We start from the raw sequence: 8,923 nt of genomic DNA on the forward strand, positions 1-8,923 counted from the left end.
GACGGAAAACCTCTTGGTTTTCCACTTGATAGACCAGTGGTACCAGGGATATTTGAACTTCCTAATGCTTTTGTCACTGATACAATGATTTATCACAAAGATAATACTGTTAGTAACTCCTCTCCAAAAATGAATTTTAATTTTGAAACTGATATTTATAAACATAACCTCTAACAACGACGTTTGGTGTAATAGATTATGCGATGGTGTCTTTAGAAGTATAGAAAAGACTATAAGGAGCTCAATTGTTTTACTCTGACGATAGATTAAAAAAGCTGTAGAACTAAATATTATTATATATTGTATATTAAGGTGTAAAATTAACAAGCTTCGAGTGTATTTTAAATAGGCATCGATCTTTCTTTTTTGAAGCCTTATATCTAAAATATTAAATCTACTTTTCAAATATTATCTTTTTCCACGCAATTTAGAGTATATCTGCGAATCTCAAATACAAAAAATGGTGAATATAATTAAATACAATTTTATTTTGTAATAGGTGAATCACACCAAATTGTACATGCTCTTTTATTTGTCATTACTAAACAAAACGTTTTAAAATTTAGAAACTTTACCCAATTTTTCTCTTGTATCATTAGAAAAATGCATTAATCGATGGAAATGTCCAAACTGCATGGGACTTCAGGTACCCAATTGTTCGGCAATCACAAAAAATGTATCATTGTAGTAAATATATTTTATTAAGGTTATAAATAAAAGAAAATATAAATCTAAATTATTGGCTTTTATTTTATTAATAGTTTTAATTTATGTTGATAATCTAGCAATTTAATTCTTTATATTATTTGTATTATTCATGTTTTTATCAATTACAAACTTGAAATAAAAACAATATAAAAAAATTAAAAACCATTTGTTGGTATAACTATTGGCTTGAAGCACGTATAATTATTAAAATACAACATACAAAGCAGTTGATTTAAAATAATTTATCTCAATTCTAAATGTGGTGTTTGAGAGAATACTCTCGTCTCTGATAAAACATAATCAATATTAGGTTTCTGAAAGCTGTATCATGGTTGATAATTTGAAAGTTTCATTCACTGCTGATAAGACAAACATTTATTTCGAAAAATGCGACCAATTTATTTCTTAAAGATATTGTGTTTTAAAATCATTTTATTCATATTAAGTACTCGTATAGAGAGAATACATGTGTTCATATATTTATAATTATTTTATATTATGTATCGCAGTAAGCAGAAAAATTTTTCCAAATACCGCTATTTTTAATAATAAGTTAACCATTTTACACAAAAGTCCCCTATTCATGGAGAATTGCCATTCACAAACTGAGAGTCGTAAAATATGTTATCGAAGTTAACATGAAGTCTAAAATTAACGCAAATGTTACGTTAACTGCTGCTTAAGAACTTCGAATCAATTATCCGAATTTTAATTAATAAAAAAAATTTTAATCAATAAAATTCAAGGTCAGAAAAAAATTATCCACAGAAATATGATATAGTGTTATAGTTAAAATTAAGTTTTTACTACTTTTCTTTTGGAAAAACAAGTTTTTTACACACTTTAAAGTCAACTAGAAGATAAAGTTTGCTGGAAATAATTCAATGGTCAAAATGAGATTTTTACACTTGTGGAGAGCAAGTTATGATTATGCTTATAATATACATACACAGAAAATCATTTTAAGATAGTTAAAAGTAAGCCTAGAGACATGTTAGAACTTAACAGTAGTCGTTCCCGGGAGCTGCGTGAGTTGAGTGTTGTTAACTCGAGCGTAAAAATCTCAATTGGCCCATGAAATTGTTTCCAGACAACTTTTTCTTCTACATGAGTTCGGAGAGTGTAAAAAAATGGTATTTTTTAAAAAGAAAAAAGAGTTTTTAAAGTATGTTTTTTCTGCAAAAAATCAATTATAATTTTAATTTTTATAAAAAAACACATAACGTGAAAGTGAAAAAGCACCAGAAGAAGGGAAAACTTCAGGCCGCTTTATATTGACAATCGGTTGATAAATTTACCTATGGTTTGATGAATAAATATAGCTCCAATAGGACTAAATTCAGTCGAGTTTCAAACCTAACAACAAGACGATAATTTTAGGTGGGACAACTTGATGAATTCTGCCCAATATGCGCGTGTGGGTATGTATTTGAATGAAAATAATAATAATAATAAAAAGTTCAAATGAAATATTGTACCATTGCACTCAGGCTTTTGTTCACAATACACGGAATCATATAGATTTGCAATAGAAAAGGATCGAAAGGGATAAAATGATAAAAGGTTTCGAATCAATCAGAACATAAAGAATGACATTTGATTGCACAGAAATGATTCGAATTTGAGATATTTAGAATAAATTTACATATAAATGGATGTCATCCTTCAAAAGAAGAAGAGGAGGAAAAGGAGGTGGAGGAGGAGGAGGAAGCGGAAACAAGAAATTTAGAGACAGAGAATAAGAATAAAAGAGAAAAAACAAAAAGAGGATGTTTTTTCCATAGTGTTTTCGAAAGCTCTTTTCAGGTAATTGAAGACTATCCTAAAAAAATGTTCCATTATAATTGTTTAAAAATCTAAATTAAAATTTTTATTTTAAAAAAACCATGCTTTAAATTTTTTAATTCTCATCCTAATGAGAAGGTACTGGTTTCATGTAAAATTTCACTTTGTCGGTTTTCATCAAATCTCCACGTTTTGAGACCCACTGAGTCAGAAAAAACGATTTTTACGAAGGTTTTTTTCTGTCTGCCTGTCTGTAGTCTGTATTCTGTAGACACGATAACTTTCGAAAAATTCAGCAGATTGGATTCTGTTTCGCACACTTTTTTAAGACGTCAAAATATGCAAGATACGAAAAAAAAGAATAAGTTACAATTGCGCTCCTTGGAAAGACCTACAAATTTATAATGAATCACTTTCTTGATAGGACGCGTGGTTTTTGTTTTTAGTCGTACAAAACAACATTAAAAATAAAAAATTATTTTTTTCTTGGACTAACGACACAAGCTACGAAAAAAATGAGACAAAACTTGTTCATCAAAAAAAGAGCTATAATTTTTGATAGGGCACGTAGTTTTCGCTCTAGTCATAAAAAATAACATTCAAAATAAAAATATTAAATTTTTTGGAAAAAACGATACAAGTACGAACTAAAATTAACAGACAATAGTTGTTTGCATAAAAAGATCTATAAATATATTGTTAATCATTCTGCGATAGAACGAGTAGGTTTTCTTTCTATCGTAAAAAATAGGTTTAGAAAAAAAAAATTTTAATTTTTGGAAAAAAGACAGAAAAGACGAAAGAGGACATAGGGTCCTATTTAAGACCCTATATAGGTTCCTGTGTTAGACCCTATGCAAATACATGTTTTAGGGCAGCTTAGAGTGCAATTTAAAGCAAAATAAGAAACAAAGAGTAAAATAATCATAATTAATACAATTTGTGCCTTATTTTACAATATCTGAATAAGAGTTACATAAGAAAGAATTATATCAAAATCACAAAATTACAGTTGTCGGTCCGTTGACCTTTGATTTTAAAAGGTCTGTGCACGAATGCGGGAGAAATGCAAAGACCAAGCGCGTACCGCGAGGTAAATATATAATCGAGCGCGAAGCACGAGATAAATGTGTAAACGAGCACGAAGCGCGATTAAATACATCATCGAGCGCGCACCGCGAGAAGCAATAGACGGGCGAAGAAGACTAAAGAAAAAGCTTCTAGCATAGTGTTCTTCTGTTTCCTCCACCAACTCAATCCTAAAACTTTTTAATCGATATCGATTTAAAAAAAGGGACAATTTATAATATCAAAAATTGGGTTTAACAATTCGAATATCGATGCGCTACTTCTCAGTTATGTAATTTCTACTTTTTATGAAGTTTTTTACAAGGATGACATTGGAATAATTAAAAAATTAGTTCTCAATCAAAAAAAAATCTTTTAGTGAAACAGGAAAATGTATTTTCTAAAAATCTATGAATAAGTGTGTTATGAAAATAAGATGTTTTTTTCAAAAGGAAATAGAAATTTAAATAACAATACAAAATTTTACATGTGTCATACTGAATAGTCATGATAAGAAATCAGATATAGCCACATTTACGAAGTATACATTTCGTACTTAGAGACTGCGCGTTAAAAGCTTTTTTCATTTTCACGCCTTGACAAGATTTAAGATAACAGTTCTCAGTAAGTGAAACTGCTGTTCAGAAAAAATAATAATTCAAAAAGATTATTTTTCTTCCAGAAAGGACGATATTCCAACAAAATGCATACACTTCTATCCAAATAGTTGGATTTTCAACAAATGCTATCCATTTTCTGCAGACTAGCTTAGTTTTTTATCTTGAAAATTGTAATTTTAATGCAAAATGGAACAAATGAATTTTCGCTTGAAAAAATGAATTTACAATTTTTTAAATATAATTTTTTATAAAAAATTCAATTCTCTTCTAAATGGTTAAGCTTTTAAGACAAAAAAACATATTTTCTCCAAAAATTTTAATTTTTAAGAAAAAATTTACTTTTTACCTGAGCAGTAAATTTTTTAGCCTGATTGTATATAAGGTAAGTGTGCCAGTTATCGGAAGCTTAAGGCGAATTTCAGATTTCAAATGCTTAAAAAACTATACTAAACATATTTAAAGCTTAAGAAATGGGTGTTATCGAATAAAACGTATTTTTAGAAAGGTAAATTACTTATCACTTGTAACATATCCTATTAGAATGAATATTATAAAAAGTTCCAAGTTATAAATACGAGAATGCATGGGTTATCGGCAAGTCAGAAATCTGGCTGCTTCAGTTATCGGCACTTTGATGTGTGAGTGATCGGCAATAGCGTTTGGGAAAAAACTTTTTTGCTGACACAACAGCTTACTATATGTAAAATAATGCCCATTTGCCGACAACCCATGCATTGACGAAGACTGGTACATTTACCCTATTTTAAGTTTATAAAAATTATTTAAAAAATGTCAACAAAGTAACTCGTGATAATTTTTAAATATGTTTTATGGAAATAATTAGAAGAGAACGGGCTAATATATAATTTAGACATTGGGTTCGTAACTTCTAACATCGATGCATCTCTTTAAGATAATGTAATTTCTACTTTCTATAAAGTCCTTGACAAAGATGATATTCAAATAATTCAAAGAATTATTTCCTAATAAAAATCAATACACGAATCAAAATTTTTTAGTGAATCGTGTATATTTGAAAAGAATAAAAAAAAAACAAGTTTGTATGCACATCATACCTGATATGTTTTTAGAAGGTGATAGCAATAAAAATAATAAAAAATTCATAATCGCGTGATGTTGAGTAACCAAGATATGAAAATCAGACGACAAGCATACCAGCCGATGAAGAATATTTACCTAATTTCGTAATGACTGATTGTGAATTGAACTCTATTTTTAGGTATTGAAAAATTGTGAAATAAGAAATCTCGTGTGAATAACTCTAACGTTAAAAAATAATAATTCTGTTTGCAAAATATTCAATACTTATTTAAATGATATTTAATATTATGTGATATATTTAAAATAAAAAGCAAACAACGATATTATGAGTTCGATAAAACTGAATAAATATATTGTTAAGTATTATTACTTTTGGTGCTAAGTTGTAGTTTTATAGCTTCAATGCAGGAGTAAGCAAACCGACGGAGATTAAACACCTTTTTTAAAAAATTAGGATAATTATTTTTTCCGTTAATTTATAATAATAAAAAGAAAATGGTAACCTTTCATATAATAATTTTTATTTTTAATCAAAATTTGATTTTAATTTTTAGAATATATCCCTAAAAAATATGTGATGCTGAAACAGTGGGGGGACTGGTTGGCGCGATTGAAATCTAAAATGTATGATATCCACAAAATAAATAAAGTTAGTTTTCAGAACATGAAAGAAAGGAGAATTACTTAAGATGATTTATAATTTAAGACTGGTGCTATTCTACAACTGAGAGAATATTTACCAAAGAGATTTAAAATTCGATAGTGATGAAACAGTCATAAATTCAGTGTATTTATACTAGTAAAGAAAAGTATAAAAGAACTTGCCAATTAGACCAAAGTACTGTCTTTTTGTGAATTTCTTCGAGAGTGTTTCGAAAAAAGTATCAAACTAGCAAAAATATTTTCGGTAAGCTGAAACACTTCGTTTTGAATTGCAGAAAGAATTTTGTGAGATCACCAACGTGAATTTGTCTATTGAGTAGAACATTTATTTGCAACTTCCATGTCCGCGTTTTTATCCGCGTAAACATAGCATTTGATACAATAGTTGTACAATATTTTTTATGGTTGCAAATAATTTTAAGAATCAACAAAAATTAGTTCTAAATTATATTATACTTTGTACAATGATTATTACAAATTTAAGCTTAGATGGAAAGTTTAAAAAAAAATTTCTTCTAATATAATTTTTTGCACTCAAGAAATAAAGAAAATACTTGAGATTCACAATTTTAAAGTTTTTGCTAAATAATTTTATGGATTCAAATTTTAGAAAATGATCGGTATTAAAAAAAATTGAAACTGGAGTCAATTCAAACACAGCGCATTGCAAAACAAAATAGTAGGGATACGAGTTTCTTACAGTCTCTGCGCCGCTCATTTTTAACTATCATAATAGCGATGCAACATTTCTTTCAAAACATTTTTGATTGGGGGTTTAGCACTCTTCACATTAATGATTATTCTTGAGTAAAAACGGTAATGTTAGACCTTAAAAAATTAAGGTAATAACAAAATTTTGAATTTTCTTTGAAGGAGAAATTGGAATATTTCTTGTTTATTTATGAAAATGAGCTTTAATTGATTTTTGAGAATATATCATCGGATTTGGCGATTTTTAACTTTTTTATTATGAGTAACCAAAATGTTTTCGCTTCAACTTTCGATAGGATTTTTCAAGCGCTTTTTATTGGCTGTGACCATATTTTGGAAAAAGAAATACGTAATTTATGGCTAACAGGTTTTTTAAATTCGACTTAGATCTGTTAGATTAGATTTTTTGAGTCGATAGGTTTAAGAAATAATGCTATAAGAAATCAGATGTCTTGTTGAAAATTACAAATTACATGAAAAATTAACTTGAATAGTAATACGAAAATCATCATCCAATTATTGAAACTTTTTCACTTTTTCTGATGTACCAATTTTATTGTTTACAGATGTATAAGTTTATACTTTTGCTTGGAATGTGCTTAGCGTTCGCGTCAGGCAGTAATAGGCCAGAAAAGTCTCCAGCGAAGCATCCAGTAGCTGATAATAAGTGTCAGAGTAAGTTATGTGTATATATATAATGTTGAGGGCCTTTCATTAAGTATGTCATTCTATTTTGCAACAAGTTTCTACTCTTTCGATTGTTTCATCGCAGAGCACTGCATACAACTTTCATATATTAACAAATTTTAAACCACAACGGTTGAATTTTCAAGAAAACATTTATTTTCTATTAAATTGTTGAATTTTAAAGCAAAGATTTCACACAAAAGAGATAAATCATGACGTAAAAGAATACATTTTTGACCTAGTAGCTGAATTTTCAATCAAGAAGAATAATTTTCTACGAAAAAAGTATGGTTAACTTTTAAGTTTAAAAAATGAATTTAAAAAAAAGATTATGGTTTTGAACAAAATGGTTAAATTTTTAAGCAATAAAAGGGATAATCAACTAATGAAATATATTTTTAACGAAGTAGTTTAATTTTCCACAATAAAGTGGATTTTTGATCAAGAAGAATAATTTTTAACCAGAAAACACAAACCTACAACAAATTACATATATTTTCAACCAATTCTTAAAAAATTAAACTATAGAAAATACATTTGTAACGAATAATGGAATAATATATTTATTCCCTTCACGATGATTTATTAAGGTGAAAAAAGAGATATTTCGGGTTCCAATCGTGCATAAAATTACGAATTTTTGCTCAATTTTACGATTTTTTTACAAATTACTGTTCACTCATTGAGGGCTAACCTGCCACTAAAGTACCAGGTTATGTTGCTCTTTTGCATACTCTCTACGAGGCCTGTGATTATTCAGACTGCTCCACCGTGGCGACTGTTCGCACTTGATTGGCCAATGAAGTCTTTTATTTAAATACGGGATCAAGTCTGACCAGTCTCCACGGAGGGTTGTTCTGGCCAATCGCAAAAATTGTAGAGAGTACACATAAGAATAACATAACCTGATACTTCAGTTTCAGGTTAGCCCTGGAAACGTTTTATACAGGATTGGAACCCAAAATATCTCTTTTTTATAGTAATGGAGTAGTTAAGTTTGCATTTAAAAAAAAAAAGTAATTTCGAACAAAACAACACATATTTTCCACAAAAGCGTTACCTTTTTAACGAAAGAGATAGATCTTCAACTAATAAAATGAATTGTTGGGAAAGTAATTTGAACTTCAACCAAAATTTCAAATTGGCAGTCAAAGAGATTAGTTTAAAAAAATAAATACAATAAAAAAATCGCAAAAAATTCCGACCAAATAAATGAACTTTCTTTCGAAAGGACCACTTCTCAATAAAAGGTATGAAATTTTCACTAAAAATGGAATTGTTAAATTTGCAGATAAATAAAAGATTTTTCACCAAAAAAGAAAATTTTTAACAAAATAGTTACATTTTCCAACAGACATGGACCTTCCACTAATAAAATTAAATTTTAATGTAGAAGTTTAAATTTTAATAACGCATTTGAATTGCAAATCAAAAATATTCTTTTTTTAACAAAAAGTACGAACTTATAATTTAATCATCTAAATTTGCTTCCAAATAGTTGAATTTTAGACTAAAAACGAGCAAGTTTTAACTAACGATAACCTATTGAAATTTTGAGTTGAAAAAGTTGACTTTCAACAACAACAAAAAACCATTTTTTATGACAAAGTTAGATTTTC

At 28.2% G+C, this 8,923-nt stretch overlaps 1 protein-coding gene across 1 annotated transcript in view; it reads right to left on the reverse strand.

The window, feature by feature from the left end:
* Nucleotides 1-8,923, reverse strand: part of LOC117170816 (hexamerin-like) — a gene marked incomplete at its 5' end in the record, with an annotated part of 36,628 nt that overhangs the window by 26,343 nt on the left and 1,362 nt on the right. The window lies entirely within an intron of this gene.

This window comes from Belonocnema kinseyi, chromosome 4 (genome assembly GCF_010883055.1).
Source record: "Belonocnema kinseyi isolate 2016_QV_RU_SX_M_011 chromosome 4, B_treatae_v1, whole genome shotgun sequence".
Lineage (NCBI taxonomy): Eukaryota > Metazoa > Arthropoda > Insecta > Hymenoptera > Cynipidae > Belonocnema > Belonocnema kinseyi.